This window comes from Pantherophis guttatus, chromosome 6 (assembly GCF_059756535.1).
Source record: "Pantherophis guttatus breed Tessera chromosome 6, ASM5975653v1, whole genome shotgun sequence".
Classification (NCBI taxonomy): domain Eukaryota; kingdom Metazoa; phylum Chordata; class Lepidosauria; order Squamata; family Colubridae; genus Pantherophis; species Pantherophis guttatus.
In genome coordinates, this window is record NC_142068.1 from 47,253,125 (window position 1) to 47,272,158 (window position 19,034).

At 37.1% G+C, this 19,034-nt stretch overlaps 1 protein-coding gene across 5 annotated transcripts in view; it reads right to left on the minus strand.

Moving 5' to 3' along the window:
- Window positions 1–19,034, minus strand: part of SEMA4G (semaphorin 4G) — a 102,995-nt gene that overhangs the window by 60,732 nt on the left and 23,229 nt on the right. For 2 of the 5 annotated variants that reach the window (XM_034439953.3, XM_034439952.3), the window contains exon 2: window positions 1,182–1,341. The gene's annotated coding sequence lies outside the window, so the exon portion shown is untranslated. Of the gene's footprint in view, window positions 1–1,181; window positions 1,342–2,959; window positions 3,046–19,034 lie in introns of all 5 variants that reach the window. The other 3 variants (XM_034439954.3, XM_034439956.3, XM_060682936.2) reach the window with 2 other exon arrangements.

Below are 19,034 nucleotides of genomic sequence, written 5' to 3' on the forward strand. Positions count from 1 at the left end.
TTGCTTCTTTAGATATTAATTCATTTTTTATAAGAGGTTAAAATAATCTCTAGCAAAAGCTTTACTTGTATCTCAAACCATTCTTAAATTGGTTCCTGTACCTAAAGTATATGTTAACAGAAATCTTCTAATATCTTTTTGCAATCCTCCATTACTTCTTTCTGTAACAACATTTCATGTAGCCTCCATGTGAAAGAATTTTCTTTTTTTTCTTTTTTTTAATTTTTTTATTATAGACAAACATACACATACAGACATGAACGTTTAAACAAACTAAACATAAACTAACTATACAATGAAATCAAGTCATAGAGCTTGAACTTTGAAAATAGAGCTACTTCGGTAATTATATATCTATATATCTGTATATATTATCTTTATATTGGTTTATAAAAGAAAATTCTTTCACTCCATGTGAAAGAATTTTCTTTTATAAACCAATATATTTTCTTTTTTAAATCAAACTCACAAGATTATACTCTAAAAAAATCTGGCAGTATTTCTAATTTAGAAACCTTAGTATTCAAGTTCTTTGAAATCAAGATAATTTCTATTCTTGACAAGGAGCTTTCTGAAAAATAGGTATATTCTCTGGAGTTGACATTTTGCTCTTTCCATATATCATTTCCATGGATCAGACAATATCCATATATTGTCAATCAAAACAAAAACAAAACCTTTTGGTAAACTACTTTGAGTGATTTTAATGCTTTTCTCAGAAGTTCTATCCAATTATGCGGAGATTGTGCAATTCCAATTCCCTATCAAATACCAGTTTTTATAAGAAAACTATTAATCTTTCCATACATCATTTACAGAACAATACATCATTCATGAATTCCAATGTCTTCCAAAAGTCTTAGCCTGATGCAAATTAACTTCCACTCTAGCACATCTACCATACTAATCAGTCAATACAAGTTCTATTTTTAATTGGGGATTAATTTACAAAACAACTCTATTTCTTTTCTTTTGTTCCTGCCAAAAAAAAAAATTCTTCACCCAAATTTTCATAAACCAATTATTTTATGTCCTAATAAATCCTGTAAGCAAATTGTTTTGTGTTTTAATGTTTTTCAAATAATCTTTTTTTCTCTTTTAAGGAGGATTTTCTCAATTTATATTCCACGTTAAACATTTGTAATCCATAATCAAGCCAAACATTTAGAAAAAATCAATACCTGTAGAAGTGTAGATCTAATTCAGTACCATCACTTTCAGTTTCCTGTTGAAGTTTTTATGTAGTCTCCTCTGACACCTCCATTTGAATTTTCTCTTCTCTTCCTTGAATTTTTCTAGAAATTCTCTGCTCTTCTGAACAGAATTTAATCAAAACCTCTGCTGTAGAAAAAGAAAAATTACATTTTTCAATTTGTCCCATCAAAATGGGTTCTATCAGTTTTAAAAATACCATTTTTATTATTTGTGATCAGTAAAATTTTGATAGGATTTTTTTTTATTTTTCAATATAATTTCAATATAATTTCTTTATATTGAGTTATTGATCTTCAGTCTTGCATTAAAATCCTTCTGCAAAACTTGATCCCTTTGTCTTCTTATTGATAAATTGCACCTTAGAACATTTCTTATTTTTGGAAATCTTGAATTTTTTCTATAAACTTTATCAATTTCTGCCTCTGTATTTTCCACTTCCGAATCCCCCGCTCAAAAAATGCCAAGACTTTAATATTTTCTCTAATATCCTCATCAGAAGCCTCAAACAAAATTCCTTCTCTCTCAATTTCAACAGAGACAGGTTATCTAATTCTCTTTCCAATTTTTTGTTTATAACTTCTGTCTTACTCTCCAAAATCGCCACTTTGGCATTAACTTGTTTTACATCTCTAGACACTCATTTTATAGGGTTTTCCATCTTCTTAACATCCTCTTTCATCTCCTCTTACATCATTAAAAGTCTTTCAGCCTTTATTTTTTCCATAGCTACTGGGATCAATTTATTTATCAATGGTTTGGCTAATTTACTGGCAAGTTTAAAAAATTTCTGAAGAAAATATGATGTAATTCTTCTCACTGCAGATTGCTCTAACAATCCTCTCTCCCCCCCCCCCCATTTTGCCACTTTTTGAGTTCTTGCCATTATATTATAATCCAAATGAAAAACTGTTGCAAACAAGGGAAAAGGAAAAGGCAAGCTTTCCCCACTCTTTTCCTCTTTTGTCTCCCTGTACTTTTAATACTTTAGTCTCTAATGCCACTCTGTAATTAGTCAGCATATAATCCACATCTCTATAGTTACAGTCAACAATAGATTTGGTTCATATTATGCTTATCTTTATTTTTATTTCCACCAATTGCCTGCACTTTTTAATAATAACCAGAACACACTCTCATGAAGGCCCTGGTTATTTATCTAATTTAATTCCAATTTATTCAAAAGCAATCTTTCAGAATAACTATCCCCTTTATCTGTTTTAAACTTTCTTACATCATCTCCTTGCTAAGCTTAAGAAATTCTTAAGTCTTTAAAACAGGTATGTCAAACTCGCATCGTCATGGCAGCGTCACGTGACGTATCGCAACTTTTTTCCCTTTGCTAAACCAGGCGTGGCGGTGGCCAGCACATGATGCATCCAGCTTGCAGGCCGTGAGTTTGACAGCCCTGCTTTAAAACCTTTTTTTCTGTTGCTTTGTGATACACAAAAAAACCTTCCTTATCCTGCCATAAAGAAAATATCTTTAACTGTAGGTTAATTAGATCCTAAATGAGTAATAAAAGAGGTTCAGCTTTACAACTGTATAGGCTATATTATGGCTATGAGCTTAGATGGACTCTCAGCTGCTCAACTCATGAGTCAATTACAAAAACGTCAGTTTCAAGGAGCAGCTGTCTAGAGTGCAAATAGGCAAGCTCACAATCAGAAAGATTTTGCCAGCCAACATTAATCCTCTGGTCACCAATATCATCCCCACTCCTTCAAAAATATTTACAGTTATTTACCATGAATCTCAGCGGAAGCTGATCAAAAACACTTCCTGAAATGGAATGTGTGGATGACCTTGGAGAACAAGGGGAAGAGATGCTGCCTAAGAAACAATCAAACAACAATCAGAAAAGAGAGGCAGAAGCTCCCAGTGGCTTAAGAGTCAAAGAAAGAAATTTAGGAAGCACCTGCCCTAATGGATTATGCAGTTAAAAGTAGCAGCAGGAAGTTAGTACTTTTAGACTTGCAAGATTTTGTAAATGTAGCCTTACAATAAAGTAGAATTAGCTCATCAAATTGTGTTTCCAGTCTGGTTTACCTGGGAGGGCTGACATTTCCCTTCTAATCCCCTAACTATCTTCTGATTCTACTAATTTTCTCCACATAATTGTTAGGAGCAAAGTTAAAGGAAATTGAACTGAAGATTCACTTGCAATACCCAAGAAAAGAGAATTTAGACACTACGATTTTTTCCCTTAAATTATGGCAATTCTTTAATGCATAGATTATTGGAGAAGTTCTACACCAATATTTGTCAACCTTGGCTATTTCAAGATGTGTGGACTTCATAGCATACTGGCTGGGGAATTCTGGGATATGAAGCCGAAACATCTTAAAGTAGTCAAGGTTGAGAAATGCTACTATGCTATAAAAGGATTCCAGATGGAAAGCAGATGTATCAGAATCTTGCCAAATGAACAAAAATATATGGAAGCATCTGATTTGAACAATATAATCATATCCACAAGAAAAATACTGACTGCACAAAAGAAGAGTGTATTTGTTATGCAGGAAGTATACTATAAGTAGTTTCTTAGCAGACTGCCTCAGGGTACTATCTTAATAAAAGAACTATAATGCAGCAGGATACAGAGAGAAGTGTGATATATTGTTACCAGTGTTACCATGTTATTATCATATGCATTAGTTGTAGATGTTTGCTTCCTGTAGATACAGATCCACACCTTATGTCATGTACTGTATTTGTGTGATGTCGTGAATTTAAAAAATAGAATATACAATGCAAGTCTCCCTCAAACAAGCTAGAGAAGAAAACTTTGTTCTGAAAGAATATAGTATACGCAATGTGGAAAACCACAAAATGAAGGTTTGTAAGAAACAACCAGATATGGTTCTCAAAACATGAAGAAATTCCTCAAAGAAGTAAATTTCCCAAACAATGATATAATGTATATAAAATAACATCTACTCACATCTGAGGAGTTCCAAAAAGGACAAAAACAGTCACACAATGCCTCCTACTGGTCAATGTAATTGAAACATCAGACCGTATGCACATTGTATTAAAAAAGGGGGCGGGAATGCTGTCCTTTTCCAAGATGGTGGTGGTGGAAGTAATCTAAAGCTCTATACCAGTGGTTCCCAAAGTGGGCGATACTGCCCCCTGGGGAGCAGAGGGATGACTTAGGGGGTCACTAAGAGGCAAGGGGGTGGCAGAGAAGTGCTGGAGGTGGGCTCCCCCCTGCAACTGTAACTCTTTTCAAATCAGATGTGATATGTAAGTCCGTGATGGCGAACCTATGGCACACGTGCCATATGTGGCACATGGAGCCATGTCACCTGGCAGGGCATGCAAGCACCCGAAACTGAAAGTTTGTTTCCTGGTGCGCGCATGCCCACTGGGCAGCTCCTCTTACCACGCGTGCGAGGCTGAACTGTTGAAACATTGGTATCTCTCTGCACTGAATGCTTAAAGGAAAGTGGACTGTATATACCACTCTGATAGCTCCCAAAACAAGAGAACTAAATGAAGCTCTGGCACTTGAATGGAATGGCACCAAGAGATGACAGAAGACTGCCTTTCTGGAATGGTAAGTCAGTGGGAACTGTAGCATCTTAGAGATCAGGCAGAAGGAGATACAGTACATGATATTCACTCTGCCTCAATTTATTCTGCAGTGTGAACCTAATCTGGACAGAGAGATATGCAGATGTAAGTGTGTGGGGGTGCTTTTAGCTGTGAAGTGGAAAATAAAAAGTGTTTGGTTCTATATGTCCTGAGTTAAATAAGCACAAGACATAATACTGGAGTCATAGAAAGACCCTGTTTGGTCTTCCATGTGACAGAACTAGAAAAACTTTCTTTAAAAAGTATGACTGTTTGCAAAATGCTAAAATTTCATTAAAAAGCCAAGCAAGCAAACTTAAATGGCAAAGAGATCTTTTTCTTCAATATTAAAGCAATTCTAATTAACAAGCTAAAAGCTGAGAAGTTATTCATAGCTTAAAAGCTAGAAAACTTTGCTGAAGCTTTTGATTACATAATGGTGTGATATAGCAGTCATGAACAAACTTATTAAAGTTACATATACCGCTAGAGAATTCTAGATAAAAATTTGCTAAAGCTTCACTCTCTTTCTAATGTTTTCAAGAAACCAAAGGCAAAAGACAAACCTCACCCAACCCCCACCGCCTTTAAATAAGAAGCAGGTTGTACTAGACGAAAACTTCTATTTGGGTGCCTTCCAGATGTGTTGCCAAGACAACTTTTGAAATTCCTGGCTAGCATGACCAAAGGAATTCTGGACATTGTAAAACCAATACATCTAAATGGTAACAGATTAATTATCATTTAACTAATGTCATGAGAATATAACTATTACAATATGGTGATCCCCAAACTAACTTGTGAAAAGTGATAAACTAGTTGATATGCAAAGGAATTAGATAGAGTGATCTAGTCAAACCCTAACAGTAATGATTAAGAAGTTATGTAATTCAAATCTGGATTCAAGCAATTCAATTTGTATAAAGAATCAAGTAAGATTTCACTATTGCTCTCATCCAATGGCATAGATGGCATATTAAATAAGAGGGGAAGAATATGAAAAAAGCATACTTTTGAGCTTGGCTCTCTAAGGCAACCCAAGGCAATCTGCAATCCAAGGCTTGACTCATTGGCTACTATAATTTTTCAGACAATTTCAGCATTCAGCTAACAGAAACAAACTGTGGAAAACTAAAACAAGCTTTTATAAATACTGTATAATAAAAAATGATTGTAGTCACCAATGAACAATTAAAAGCCTGGCAAAAGGAAAGAGTGGGAGTCAAATGCAATTACTGAGGAGTGGATTCCACAGCCTGGGAGTAATCTAGGATAAGACCTTTTCCTGTATACTAGATATACAAGTTTCTGACAGTGGGGAACCTTCAGAAAACCTTAGAACCAAAAGGGTTAATAGATATACAAAAGGCTAGGCCCTAAACCTGGCATGTCCAACTTTTTGGCTTGCCTGGCCTCATTGAGCGAAGAGGGATTTTCTTGTGCCACATATAAAATATATAATTAATGTGTATATATATATGTGTGTGTGTGTGTATAAATAACATTAAATGTTTACTTTATGATCTTGTGGAGTCACATTAATAGCTGTCCAGGGCTGCACGTAGCCTGTGGGCCGCAGGTTGGACATGCTTGCTATAAACCATTAAACCCTTTAGAGGTCCATAGGAACATTTTAAACTGTGCCTAGTAAACAATAAGCAACCAATCTTCAGCACTGGTATTCCCATATCTTGCACCAGCTAACTGTCTATCTTGCTAGCTCCTGACATTTTTTAAAGTATCAACAAGGTATATGATCAAGAAAGGAATATATTTCCAAACCAACAAGGAACAATAGAAGCTGGCACAGTAGCTGGAATTATAAAAATATGCTCCTTGCCATAGCTGCCACCTGCCTTCCAGTGACAATTGAGGATCTAATCATTATTCCTGACTATAAACCTGCTCTTTTAAGGGAAGTACAATCCCTACCTGAAAAGTCTAAACCTCCATCCCAAAGTCCAGTTTCTTATTGATCATCAGTACTTTTATCTGATCTTAATTTATTTTTGTTTTCCCTCTTCTAGCCCTTCAACATTATCTGAACTTTACAAATAATTACTAATTGCTTCCTTGGAATTAGATGGTATGACACAGAGGAACTGGACATCATCAGTATATTGATGGCACCACTCTTAAAAACTCCAAATGATTTCCAACAGTACCTTCATTTAGATATTCAGCAATAGCATGGGGACAAAATGGAACCCTGGTTCAAAAACTAGCACATTATCAAATAGCAATCTCTCAATACCACTTTCTGGACATAGCTCTACAGAAGACTGCAACTACTGCAAACGTTAAATGTATCAGATGATTTAAAAGGATAGTATATATAATAGTACTGAATGTCATCAAGAGCTGTTAATCCCAAAAGTTTATAGTGTAGGGGAAAACAGGAAACAAAGATCAGAAACAAAAAAGAAAGTAAAAGTGGTAAGATATCAGTTGGATGATTTACCTATCACTGGCATGCAGCCCTAGCAGATTACTCAGTGGGAATTATCTTGATAGAAGATAATTCATGAAGGCATGGTCAAAATAGATAGATGACAATTGCTACTCCAATGTGGACCATGATAAAGAAGATGGACGAAGGTTGGAAGAAAGTGTGAAGGTCTTTTTATTTGTTTCAATATTTAGTTCTTTACATCAATTTAGGACTTTAAAAAATGACTGTGTCCAGAAAGTCATTATAGCACTGTTGGCCTAAGCAACAGAATCAAGGAAGGACCATCTCATAAATAATTGCACTATAAAGCAAAGTATCATCAATTTTTGGTTTCCTATCAGCAAAGAATGAATTCCTTGCTGTGGCCAAATGAGGCCAACAGTTTCGTATTTGAGAAGAGTAACCTCTGGAGAAGAAGCCCAGTTATGTTTTTTGATTGTTCAGATGAGTAGAAATGGGCTATAAGCATTACATAGAACCAAGGCAGGGGACTAGGGTTCCTCCAGATGTTGTCAGAATATAACTTCTGGCATCCATCATTATTAGCCATGGTAATAATGGGGCTGCTTGGAACTGAAGTTCAATGATATTCTACTGCTGAAAATACAGACTGTTAAAGAGACGGATTTATATACTGTGGTAAACCATAACATTTGTTTTTTTTAGTTGGTGTACAGCTACTGTACTCTGTAGGTCCTGCCTGTAAACACAATTCAGGGAACCTGCTGGTAGAAGCAGCTAACCTATTGCATAATAATAGAAAGGGAAAGGATTTTGAGACTGAGAAGTTGAATGGATTCTTTCCTTTTGTTTTCACTGCAGAAAAAAAAGATAAGATTCTGTTCCCTGAATAGACATTTTTAGAAACAGAATCTCAGCTGCTGAGTGAAAGAATGGTGTCAAGAGAAGGAATTCCATTTAAAGCTAATTGACAAGCTGAAAACAAACAAGCCGCCCATTCCCGATGCTGCCCATCAAAGGATTCTTAAAACTGCTCAGATGTGAAATTGCTTTGATGATCTACCTCATTTAAAAAGACATCAGCAAACAAAGTAGCCATGGTATAAGAGAGAGTTCATCTTCTGAATCAATAATTTATGAAGAATAGGAAGCCAAGAACAAGAATAAATTGAAAGTTCTCATAATGGAGAATGTAAATAGCGTCCCTCCCTTTCATGAGCTTTACTGAAGCCAGCGTTTGTTTACTAGTTCATAAGTGTTATGGAATTAGATGTGAGCAGGGAGATGGTAACATTCGCTAATGACAACAAAGAACTCTAAAAGCATATTTCCGCACAGAAGAATAAATTACTGTTAAAATTAAAAATTTATATAACCAATTATTGCCATGCTGCAGGAGGCAAAAATGCTAACCATAGATTCGTTGAGGGACTGGTGCTGATATTGTCAGGCAGGAATCTTGGAATTAAAGAAAAAAAAATCAACTCAATGTGTAGTTGCTTTAGAAAGCTAAAGTTCCACATTGAGGGTAATTAGGAATGAAGTCCAAAATAAAACTTCCAATATCATAATGCCTTTGTATCTATTTATAACATAATCAATCTTGGACTATACCAACCTGAGAAAGAATGCTGAAAAAATATGTCATAATACGACAACCAAACTGATTGACAGACTACAGAAATTCTGCAAAGTCTTGGGATTTCTTAGTTTTTAAAAAAAGCAAGTTAAGGGATCATGAGGAAAATGTGTAAATGATATATGATGTGGGGAAAATAATCAAAACAAAGGGCTTTCCTGTCCCCCTCCTCAATATTTCGATACTAGACAGGCTTTTAAATGAAACAAATAAATGAACTGAGATTCAGGATACAATCTCAACTTCCACCTAACAGGTACTGCATGTTGTGTGATTATTCATGGATCTCATATGTGAGTCATTTTCAGAGAAACTTTCAGAGAAATCTCTCAGGGGGTTTTCTGCTTTCTTTGCCTCCCTCTCTTCCTGTTCCATAGAATCTACTATGGCTGTTCCTTTATCTTACTTCTGTAGTCAAACCATTGATATCAAAAATACTCCTCTGGATTGGAATACTCCAATCCAGGTTTAAGATGGGCCTAAACCTATGCTATGTGCCTCCCCACACCGACCATGAAGATCTGCAATTCTGAGGAGAAAGAGAGAGAGGGAGAGGTCTGGTTAGAAGGCTAGAAAGAGGTCTGGGAAATGCCTCTTCTCACCCATCAGAAGCAAAGCAGGCCTTCTTTCATGCTCCATTCATTTTCAGGGCAGGACTCAGCAGCTCTTTGGTGCTATTTACTCTTGTGCTGGAGAAGGTGCTTTCAGCTGAAGGATTACGAGAATTCTTCTCTAACAAAATGCCAAACACTGTTCATTATTTTCTTCCACCAGCTCTCCTCCTCCACCTTTTTTTTAACTGTCTTCTACTCCTACAGTACTTCAATACACTCCTGTCTCAGAGAAAAAATTCCAAAAACTAGGCAGGACTGTTCTTACACTATCACTTTTGGCTGATCCCTTTCCTCCCTGCCACCTACACTTTTACCTGTTTTTCGGTCTTGTTTTATCTGACTGGGGAATTGTTCTTTAACTACTGACAATTTTCAAGACTCTTGAAGTATAATTTTTTTTGTCCTTCGTTGAAGCAACCCTCTCTGAAACCATCTTCGTGTTCAAATTATCAGTTTGCATTTGCTTCCTTTTTATAACCAGATCCATACCAATCAGGGTTTCAAGCAGATACGGTAGCTCGAGAAAGCACAATCTTGAGTTCTGAATGATGAGTGGTTAAAACCTCAGTGCCTTATTTCTGCCCTGCTCTTTCACAATGAGAGTACAGTATCTTTGATATACTTCACCACCAATTACTGCTGTTTGGATGATGATTCCTGAGCATTACTGTCAGGAACCACAGTAATGGGGTTGGGTTGGGTCACTACACAACCCCACTCACAACCAGGCAGTAACAGCAAGAGGGGGGAGGGAAGTCATTGGAATGCAGTGGGAGATATTGGGGAGGGCGAAGGAATGAAATTCTGACGACTTGAAACCTGAAACAAATCCAGCACCCGTAGGCTGGGAAAGTCGAAGGCAGGAGAGACCGTTCCCAAAACAAAGCGAGTGTACTGATTGGCTAGATAAATGGGCAGTGGAAGGACCAAGGGGGAAAGGAGGGTTTTCCCATGCTGTTTGCACACAAAACTGTTAGAATTGGCTTTTCCAATTCTGTACTAGGGGTAGGTTCTACTTACTTTTACTACCGATTTGCATGCGCACATCACCTATGATGATGTCCGGGTCAGTGGGCGGAGCCTCCCACCGGTTTTACTACTGGTTCTTGCGAATCGGTCCGAACCAGGGGCAACCCACTACTGTTCTATACCCATATGGAATTTTCAATAAATCGGTAAAAAAAGATGTCCCTGAAGTTTCCTTTGCTTTTTTAGCCTGTGAGATGGTTGACATTTACTGACTATGCACTTGGTGGTTAAAGTCTTATAATGCCAGGGATTTCCTAAAGGGAATTCCCTTGGGGATTAATCATGGATTATATTTATTCTCTTCCCCTTATTACTATCATTCCTGATCAGTCCTTCGATAAAATTATTGTGCTGAAAATATCAGGTTTTCTGATTCTTGGGGGCAATACATGGTCAACAGTATCAAAATATCTTACCGTATTTTTCAGAGTATAAGACGCACCAGAGTATAAGATGCACCAGAGTATAAGATGCACCTACCTTTTTTGGTGATGAAAAGAAGAAAAAGAAATCTCCCTCTGCCTCTGCCTCTGAGCAATTTTGCCTAGTTGCAGCAAACAGCAAACAGCCTGCTTTACTTTCATTTTCGTTTTCAGCATAGCTTGATTAGCACAAGGGAAAAAAAATCTGCTCCAGCAATTTAACTCTTTGCAGCAAGCAGCAGAGCCCTGCACAAAACAGCTGAGAGCAAATCAGCTGAGAGTTGGGAGGCCAATCCAATCAACGTGTGCTAATTAGGCTGTGCTGAAGCTGAAAGGAGCTGTTTTTTCTTGCTGTTTGCTTGCAAGAAGGTAACTGCTGCCAAAGGGTGGGGACCAGTGGGTGGGCGGGGCTACATTCAGTGTATAAGACCCACGTAAATTTTCACCCCCTTTTAGGGGGGGAAAGGTGCGTCTTATACTCCAAAAAATACGGTAATTCTTGAATGTCCTCTATTGCCTCAAGTTGAGTATGGTTAAGATGAAGATGGCTGTTTTTAGCCTGATTGTCCTTTCTGCTCTTTATTGTGTTCCAACCCGTTTGTCTCCATGCTTTTGGATTCGCTCAGGTTTTTCCACTTGAAGGCTCAGTTTTTTTAACAATGATTGATTAGCTCTGCAACTGTTTATTAATGTTAGCAAGAGTTTTTCATTTTCATTTCATGGGAATTCATAACTTTATAATCTAAACATTTCTGGTGGGGGAGATTGTTGTTGTATTGGTTAATGTCAGTTGCACTATTGCAATGATACTCTTGTGGCAGGTGTTCCTACTTACTAGTTGCATCTCATCTTTCTTCGGTGTTGCTTGGATTATTCTGGATCTTCCAAGTCATTTTCTTGATTTATTATACTATACAGTTGTTCACCAGCTTCCTATTTGACCCAGAACCTTATTGAAACCAGTATTTTGAGGGGTCCCACCCCCCAGTCACACAAACACACACGCACAGGTTTCTATTGCCTTTATTTCTCCCTCATGTTCGTTCTTTACATCACTCGAGGCAGAATGCATGTAATTACAGTACTCATTGCGGAGAAAGAGAACGTAGACTGTTCTACCTCAGTCCTGCTTAAGGGCTTCTCAGAGGGAAGTGATGACTCATTGGGAAAAGAGAATACTGGACAGAGGGGCCTTCAGTTGTTTTTCCTTATAAAATATGTTTATGATGATATCATACCTGAAACGAACATACCTGACCAATATTTCTCAGATAAACTGTAAAAGCAGCCAAAATTATCAACTGAAACTATTGTCTGAAAAGTTAAACAGGAAGCTGCTGAACGGGAAAGGAGAGGTTTATAGGAATAGCCCCTCCTAACTCACAGGTTGCTCCATTGCAGGTTAATTAACACACAATACTTTGGACTAAATTTGGCTTCAGGAAAGAAACAAAGCTGCAGGTGGCAGTTTTGAAAGAGTCATTTCTCAGATTTAGCTTTTTTTTCCTTGGAATACAAAGCCAAATCTCTCCTGGAAATTTTTGCAACTCATTACTACTGGTTGCAAACTATGCAAATTTGGTAATGAATTATGTAACATTCAACAGATTCTAGAGCAATATTTCATAACAAAGAAATAACAGATGTCTCTATTTGACAACTCAAGTATTTTTAATCAGATAAAGACAATATTTTCTGAATTTATTTCAATTTTATCAGCTTTGAAATGCTCTCCCATATGGTAGTTAAAAAATTACCTCTTCCCATTCATGAAAATTATGCCATTCCACAACTAAACTAAGTCTGTATTATGCAGCACAGCAGCATCCAACAGACTCCCAATCTTTAATTCCAAATTTCTTATCATGTGAGATTATAGCTAACCCTCCCGTATTACTTAAATGATGCAAATCTGCAAACAGTTTTATTTTTGAGTTTACCTATCCACAGGAGGAAATAAATCACATGTATAAATGTATACACACTATTCTTTGTATGAACTAGAATAGTGATCAAATAGAATCTTGGCCCACATTGAGCCAACATAAGCACATTGTATGTGTAAAGATTTCTCCTATAAGGCATTTATGTTTAATACACATTACTTAGTGACATCAACAGGGAGTGGGATGTATCAGGAGCCTTCATAAAGAAAATTTGTTACGACTCTAAAATATGCCAATATTTTATTTACGAGTAAATGAAAACAAAATACAGTGAAAGCTGCACAAGTACACTGCTGACTCCTTGTACCTAATCAATGTCCCAAGATATCAAGTTATCTAATGCATAGTTGAAATGATGCTTCACTTCTTGAGAGCAGCATTACTCTTCCTAACCCAATTTAATGCCACACATCTCACCCCACCATTGTTGTCACTTGAGGCAGATGGCAACATCTGTCTTCATGCCAGTTTTGGACTTCTCAAATAGCTGTGCAAACCAGATGAGCTTAAATTTATACTTATGTAATTCAATAGGACTTATGATAGGAAACTGATAGGCAACATGCCAAAACTAAATCTGATTATCGGCCTCTCTTAACACAGCAGTTAATCCTATTGCCACAGGCACCTTTTCATAAGCTTTGCCTACTTAGCTGAAAGGACAGTATCAAAAAGCAAGGGAAGTGAGCAAATCAAGCCTTCCTTAACATCTACTCTCGTTAGGAAGTGATGAACCAAAATACTGTTTTTAGAACATGAAGAAAGCAGAGGTAGATGCTGTCCAATGGAGAAAAGCTACATCCAAGTATTCCACAGGGGAAGAAGAAGAAAATCTACTGAACATAAACACACAGCTCTCCATGTAATATAGGGAGCAATTCTAAAGGAAAAAAAATACACACAACTGTTTCTGCTTGCTGATTTAAAGAACAAGGACATCCAGGAGGTTTATTCCATCAGTTATCACTTAACAAATGAGGGTTTGGCATGTTATTAACAATATGTCTACAGGTCAGTCTCTTTTACCAGCTCCCTGAATCATCCTGGTTTATAAAATAAGACAGCAACAAAGCCATATATCTTTAGCAACAACAGTACACAGCCGCATCATGCAAAGGAAACATTAAGGATGAAAAGATGGACTGTGAAATGTTAATTAATATATCAACTTCCATTCCATTTGTTGAAAAATCTTTTTCTTCTCCTATATTCAATCATTCCATAAAACTGTGTTCTGCATCTATTTATGTATTAATAAAGAATATCCAAATGTGTGATCTTTGGACTAAAAATATATGTTATGAGAAACATGTACTTGTTTTATTACTAATTATATTTACCTTAACAGTGGCACAATGTAAAATGATTACAACTCCAGTAATAGTCCCACTGAGTTCAATGGGATTTATATCAAGATAAATGAATTTATTAGATTTATATCCTGATTTATATAGGAAATGGCTTATGTAGAGTCCCTCTCCCTATTTATGCATAACAACAATCAAAAGGCCATTTGCTTCTGTGATTGAGAATGGACCAGAACCTCCTAATCCCCCTCCTACTCCTATCCCCCTCCTAATCCAACACTATAATTACTACATCTGCATTTCAGTTACTGTATAGTAGTCATCAATCAGATGCATTGTTTCATAACCAGATTTTTAACTCAAATAGGTCATTCTGACGGCATCAATTCATCTTGCTCAATTCATTTTTAACAAAGCAACATAAAACATTCCTAAAGGGAAAATTGAAACAGTTATTTTCCAACAGATCACTACAGAAGACTACAGGTAGTCCTCGACGTACTACCACAATTGAGCCCAGAATTCATGTTGCTAAGTGAGAAATTTAAGTGAGTTTTGTCCCATTTTACAACTTTTTTTGCCACATTTGTTAAGTGAATCATTGCAGTTGTTAAATTAGTAATGAGGTTGTTAAGTGAATCTGGCTTCCCCATTGACTTTGCTTGTCAGAAGGTCACAAAAGGTGGTCTCCTGATCCTGGGACCCTGCAACTGTCATAAATATGAACCAGATGTCAAGCATCCGGATGTAAATCATGTGACCAAGGGGATGCTGCAACAGTCATAACAGGGGTGAAATGCTCCCGGTTCGGACCGGATCACCTGATCTAGGCGATCCGGAGGTAGGTGGTTCGGAGAACCGGTAGCAAAAATCCCTGCCCCCCCCATTGCCCAGCTGAGCTGCGCAATCATCAGAGGCTTTTTTTTATTTTTAAAAGCATTTTTTCTACAACCTCTGGCTGAAAAAATGCTTTTAAAAGTAAAAAAAAAAGCTTCTGATGATTGTGTGGCTCAGCTGGGCTCGTCAGAGGCTTTTAAAAGCATTTTTTTACAACCTCTTCAGAAAAAATGGTTTTAAAAGTTAAAAAAAACAAACAAAAAAAGTTGGCCACGCCCACTCAGTCATATTACCCTCCCCACCAAGCCACGCCCACAGAACCGGTAGTAACAAATTTTACATTTCACTACTGAGTCATAAGTGTGAAAAGTGGTCATAAGTCACTTTTTTCAGTGCCGTTGTAACTTCGAACAATCACTAAACAAACAGTTGCAAGTTGAGGATTACATGTATCTGCATATGTTAAAAATTTCAGCCAAACTCATTTTTGTAGCCAAAGCAGGGAAACCCTCCAATGGAAAAACCATCCTACCTCCTTTCAGGTAAGCTGTATGACATTAATAAAAAACCCAGATAGGGAAACAGCTTTAAATGGCAAGTGCTTATCGAAAGCATTTTGGGAAGCCATGCACACATAGTATGCTTCTGTTGCTACTGTAGCTGCCAATTTTATTTAACCTGAAACAAACATTTTGTTAAAGACATCAAAGCAAATTAAAAAGCATATTTAAAGTACCATTTGGGTTCTAGCTCATGTCTCATTCTGTTACCATTGTTTTTTTTAAATAAAAAATGCACATACAAAGTAAGACTTCAATTAATATTTGGCGGCTCTCTCAGAACGCCTAGTCTTGTTCCCACATAAGAGAAACTACCCCAACCAAAGAGCACATTATCTATAATTAGAGCTCTAATAAGTATATAGTTCTTCATGTGGAGCATTTTTTTTTATTTGTTTACAGGACATATATAGCCATCTATCTCATATGAGGATTCTTGTTGGTCACAACAATCCATAAAAAATTAGCTAAAAACAAAAATAACTTTCCTTCCAGGCAGCAGACCAATGATACTTGCAGGTCAACCTCCACCCTGGACCAATGCTTAGGGGAACAGCTGGATCTTTACAGCACTCTGGAAAGCTAAAAGGGAAGGGAACTCTTGGATCTCAGATGGAAGGCTGTTCCAGAGGGCTGGGGTGGCCACTCAAAAGGGCACCTCCAAGTCCCATCAGATGTTAACATTTAAGGGAGGGGACCTGGAACATGCCCACCCATCTAACTTTAGTAGAATTGACAGATATTCTCAGGGACAGGTGATCCAGCAAGTAACCTGACTGTTGCCATGTAGGTGATAATTAGTATCTTGAATTGCATAGAGAAAGCAACTGGAAACCAGTGCAGCTCACACAGCAATGGTGTTACTCAGGTGAACCACAGGGAACTTAAAATGGACCAGTTAAAGCTTCTGGATGGCCTTTAAAGGCAACCCCATGTAGAGTGTTGCAGCAACCAAAACAGGTGGTGTCTAAGGAATGGTGATTGGGTGCAATTGACACACAAGATAAATTTGTGCAAAGGCCTCCCCTGGTCATGGCTGCCACCTGCTCTTCCAGCAGCAGCCATGAGTTGAAGATTGCACACCAATCTTCTGCACACCATATGTGCAGAAAGTGTTATCCTATACAGAGTAAAAGATCTCATATCTCCTGACCCTGGGGGTACAGAAACCTACAACCACTCTCTCTTACTAGGACTGAGTTGCAGCCAGTTTCTTCCCATCCAGGCTCTTACAGCTTCCAAGCACTAAACCAGCACTTGAACAGCATCACCTGCCCCACATGGTGTAAAGATGTATAATTGGGTACCATCAGCACACTGATAATACTGAATCTTATGCCAGTGGATGACCTCTCCCAGAAGCTTAATATACATATTAAATAAGAGGAGAGCGCGATCCAAGTCCTAAAGTCACCCCACATAGTAGAGGCCTAGAGCTGAACCTTTCTTCTCTTACTAGCACTGACTGGTACTGGTCAAGGAGAAAGGACTGCTACCAAAGACAATGCCCCCAGTCTGCAAAGTAGACCCAGCAAGATACCATAATTGATAGAGCCAGGATCCCCACCACCCCCATTCCAAGCCCTCCAAAGTTCATCCACAAGCACGACCAATGCTGTACTTCTATTGCACTCAATACTACAACCCAGTGTGCAACTGACTGTTGATGACTTTATTTGACAGATGCCTTTAGTAGATCTAAAGAGCTGCTGGCCAGCGATCTATGGACACAATAAGAGCAAAGAAATAAGCATGCTTTGCCATGCTTACCGCTACAAAATAAGTCCCAGTAAAGTGTCATACATGAGGTCGGTTGGCCATGTCTTTTTATTTCCCTGCATCCTGCTGTAAACCAAGGAGCCCAATTGGACCCACAATCACAGGCAGTCCACAGAGGCACAATCCAATCAAAGGTCTTTGTCGCATTCTCATTCCAGGGTGCAACTAAGACCACAGCTGAATTGTGTACCAGATGGCACCACTCTCTGAGCAAGAGCTAGAAAGCCAAGTGAAATACAACAGTACATATATATGTAATTTCATAGTAGGTTATCTTTGGGAACAGTGAACCCACTAGAAATTTTTGAGAGCACGTTCCCATGAAATTGCTGCCACAGGAGAAGCAGATGTATATTTACAAAATGATGGTCTTACTGGGAACAGCCAGCCACCACAAACAAAACAGAAAACCTTCAGACACCCAACAGATCATTAATACCTTAACCTCTCTGTTTCCTTTTGTATTTTTTTTCTGATTAGATAGTCATCGTTCCAAACAAATTTGTTCTTCAAGAAGGCCTCTTACATGTGATATGGGATCTAGAAAAAATTCTTAAAAATAAAAATGATGCTAAAAGTTCAAGCTTTACTCTCTAGCATGATAAATACTGTACATCTCTCTATCATCTTTATACACACATATACCTAAAGTGGGGGAGGAGGTGAGGAATTCTATATTACCAAACAAACACAGAGTAATGTTGCTGAACATCCTCATACAGTGTCATCCAAGAGTCCTTCAGTCTTGTCATGTGCTGGATGTCTATAAATATCCTATCAACCAACTCTTCCTAGTTGCAGATTCTCTGGAAGTCTGAAGCACTATATGGGATTTCACAGAACAATTTAATTAATTGCAAGCCTACAATGATTACACTAGACAGCACCTGACTCAAAACAGAGCAGCCTTAATGTTGGTATGACAGGTTTTAAATACCATCAACTGATCCTTTAAAAATAATAAATAATTTGGATCCATCCAAGGTTTTAATTTCACAGCATTCCAAAGAACACCAGGTACAAGATACTTCTCTTCTTCTCCCAGAGTATTCTCCTTGAACACTCACATTTTAAGCATACAGTATAAAATAAATATAATTAATTCAAGGAATGAGAAGAGAGATGATTATATACTGAAAAATTTGTAAATGCTAAAAATATTCTGAAGAATAATTCCAGTTCCATTTCAAATGAGAGAACTGCAATATTTTCTTCTTAGACTCATGAGAATCAAAAACATAAACAACATTAAAAAAAGCAGCATATATCCATATCACTGAAAAAAAATTGAAATGCTACACAAAACTCTATATGGAATATAACTGGTTTTCTTGAAAGTTTTTTAAAAGCTGGGGAAATTTAATCAAATTTAAACTTGATGAGTTGCCCTAGAACCCCCTTTATAATAATGAATTATTTTTAAATTTGTATAAGTCTTTAAAAATTAAGAACTAGCAATAGAAACAATCCATGCATTGTATTCTACCCACTTAAACTGCTTTATATTAATCAAAATCTTTTGGACTGGGATGGCAGGCTTGTAATAAAATTGGTATATATCTGTGATTATTTACTTACTATTTTTGAATTAAAGATTTTCAGGAAAAATTATACAACAGCTTTTATAGTTAATTTTAACACAGATTTATTGTTCTTTTTCCCCAGGATATAGAATAGTGCAACACAAGTAATTAAGC